Source organism: Stegostoma tigrinum, unplaced genomic scaffold (assembly GCF_030684315.1).
Source record: "Stegostoma tigrinum isolate sSteTig4 unplaced genomic scaffold, sSteTig4.hap1 scaffold_232, whole genome shotgun sequence".
In the NCBI taxonomy this organism is placed as follows: Eukaryota; Metazoa; Chordata; class Chondrichthyes; order Orectolobiformes; family Stegostomatidae; genus Stegostoma; species Stegostoma tigrinum.
In genome coordinates, this window is record NW_026728166.1 from 336,907 (window position 1) to 340,475 (window position 3,569).

Genomic DNA, 3,569 nt, shown 5'->3' on the forward strand with positions numbered 1-3,569 from the left:
AATTTATTGGAAAATCAGACTTACTTTTTAATTCATTTGGGATTTTAATGTAGCTCGAACGCATTAATTGCCTTCTAAAAGTTCCAGCCAAAAGTTCCACCAAAATTGGAAATGCAATGGACAGTGAAGAAGGTTACTTCAGAGTACAATGGGGTCTCAATCAGATGGGCCAATGGGCTGAGGAGTGGCAGATAGAGTTTAATTTTATTAAATGTGAGGTTCTCGGGATAGCACGGTGGCTCACTGGCTAGCACTGCTGCCTCACACTGCCAGGGACTCACGTTCAATTCCACCCTTGGATGACTAGCTGTGTGGAGTCTGCACATTCTCCACACGTTTGCATGGGCTTCCTCCGGATGCTCCAGTTTCCTCTCACAGTCTAAAGAAGTCCAGGCAAGGTGGTTTGGACATGACAAGTTGCCCATCGTGTCAGGGATGTCAAGGCGAGGTGGGTTAGATATGGGAAATGCAGGGGTAGGGGATGCTTCTTGGTGGGATGCTCTGCAGAGTGGCGATGTGGACTTGTTGGGCTGAATGGCCTGTTTCGACACTATAGGATTTCTGCGATCTGCTCTTTTACATGGCTGGACCAGTTGAATTTCTGATGAATAGTTACACACAGGATACTTGTCATTGGATGTTGTTTATCTTACTGAATATCAAAGGAGGGCTTTTGGATTATCTCCTATTGGAAGTAATTCCTGCCCAGCAGCTTTGAAGAACTTTTCTAATTACCCATTCATCAGCAAACCTGAACGGTGTCCACATATTTTGGAGTAAGGACAGAGACTGCTGCAGGACTGAGGATAGTGAAACGGTGCTGAAGAGTCAATTGGGTGGCTGGTGTTAACCTCCCCTGTCAATATGGTCTGTTAGTTTGTGAGCATTCACAATCCTGGCCCAAACAGAAACATTGTCTTTGGAACCAGGTCATGGAAACTGCCAACAAGTTCATTAGCACTGGACGGAAGTGAGAGTTAACAATGGGCAGGGAAGCATGTACGTTCTCAAAGTGTCTATGTAGGAAGAAGGAGCTGATTCTTCTTTTGAGAAATGGCACCCTTACAGATAAAAGTATTTATTATAATGAAGGAAAAGCTGTATCCATGTTATCTGCTTTGTGAAAATGATTTTGGCAAACAGCTGGATTAATCTTACATTGGCCACTTGAAAAACTCTGGATGTTCTCAGGTAGGCTGTCCTAGGCTGAGTAAGTGCTGATACTCCACGAGATGATTCTGATTTGTTAAATAACCAGTTGCTGAACACAGATGATGGAACAAAAAAAAAACAATTTCCATTGGCCAGTACTTTGGAATACATCAGAGCTTTTATGGCTGCTACCACACAGAATCATGCAATTGAGAAAGAACCCATCGAGTCTGCACCACCAGGTGCTGATCCAAGTGCTTTTTAAATTTTGTGATGTTACCTGCCTCAAACACCCTCCTAAGCAATGCATTTCAGACACATACCACCTGCCGGATTCAACACACATTGCACAAACCCTTTCTTAACCTCTTATCTTTCACTTCAAAAAGTGTGTTTCCTCATTCTTGACCCTTCGTGGAAGCTGAACAGGTGTTGTCTGTTCAACCTGACCATATCTCTCATGCTCTTCCACACCTTGATCAAGCTTTCCTATTGACATTCTCTGTTCCAAAGATAAACGTGAACAAATCTAGCCTCTGTTCGCCATTTGAGTATTTTCTTGTCTTGTTACTTCTGAAGTGCATCAACTCATATTTATTCGTGTTAAATTTCATCAGGCACTGATCTGGCTATCTGAACAACCTGTTTGTATTGTCCTGTAGCCTAACACTTCCCTCCTCATTGTGAACCACTTGGCTAATCTTTGTGACAGCCACACAATTATCTATCATACCCTTTCCCTGCACCGCCACTATCTCACCGTCTCCCACATTCCCATTATCATCATTTATGAATATCACAAACAGACTTTGATTTTCTTCTTGTTTTCAAATGTTATTTGCAGAGGAAGAATTGAAATTTCCAGACTTTTGTTTCTCTTATTTTGAAGAATTCACAGTGTGATGCAGTCAAGATCTTTTATGAGGTGATCACAAATAGTATTTTGGCCATGAGGCTGAATTCTCCTTTTCCATTCTGCCCCTCTGAACGTTATAGTCATAAAGCGTTAACACCATTATTGGTGGGCTACGTTTTGGTGTGTTGTAATGAAATATTTATATTTTATGTGAGCCTTGCTTATGTTCTTCATTACAATCGCTTCAATAGTCAGAACTGAAAGAATTTTTCGTCTGCAGGCTGGACACAGCCTCATTCATTAAGTTTGTTTGACAGATATAGAGTGATAAGGATAAAGATACAGTTAAATTCTACATTGTGGACACACTGTAAGAGATCAAACCATATTTTCATGTCTCCTTTGAAAAACAAAGTTAAGACAATGCGCTAGGGACAAAAAACATTTCACCTGCAATTGATGGAAATGCAGAAATGCAGAGTGAGTGTGAAATCTGAATGAGGACCAAATGTTAGAAAAAAAGCTTTAGAAATATTCTCTTAAGTTTCAATGGAAACCAGATACCGTTTTTTTCTTGACCAGTAATATTAGTTTGGCCATCAATCTCTCTTCTCCCAATACATGCTTTTTCCCTGCCGCTGACACTTCATTGGGTACTCTTCCTCCTCCTTCTTCCCGACACTTCTGCTTCCCTTGCACGGACCTTTCTGCTGCTACATACCTTTCCACTGGCCATCTCCCTTCACAGCCCTCTTCTACTACCCCCACTGTTAATCCCACAACTTCCAAGGTTTCTCCCACTTCCCCATTCCCCGTCTCTCTTTCTATCCTCCAAGCAGGATGATGGAAGCTGCTGATTCCTATGTTGCTGTTGGTCACCAGTGAATGATGAGGTTGAAATGATCAATGTTGAATTGGAGTAGACAATAGTGTGTGTTTTTCACTGTCTGATGCACTGGAAATGGAATCATCAAATAACCATTATTATTCCTCATCAAATACTTTGTTAGAATAATTGGCGATGGAATATAAGGCTGGTAGCCAATGATGTTATCATGCAATCCAGTCCAGTTATTACTGAAGGTGCTGTATTGAAAGGGGATGACTGGGACTGTTTGTTCAGTGACTGTGATTGATGTCAGACTCTGTGGATTCTAACTGTGTCACAGGGGGCTTTCCCGCTCCTATTACTAAGGGGCTCTATTCAATGTGTTATCCCAAGGTATGAGCGGGAGAATCCGCAACAGCGCTAACAGGGATCAGCAGCTGCAGAGAGAAGGAGAGGAGAGATCAGAAAATAAGAACAATAGACTAGAATGTTTAAACAATGGACAGGGGCTTATCCGGGATAATAAAATGTGAGGCTGGATGAACACAGCAGGCCAAGCAGCATCTCAGGAGCACAAAAGCTGACGTTTCGGGCCTAGACCCTTCATCAGAGAGCTCCGAAGTTTTTTTCTATCTTACCTGGCCTTGGTCATCATTACTAGATCGGATATGATGTGCACTGATGATTATTCAGACTGGATACTATCCCATTCTCGCCATCATTGGTGTTCCT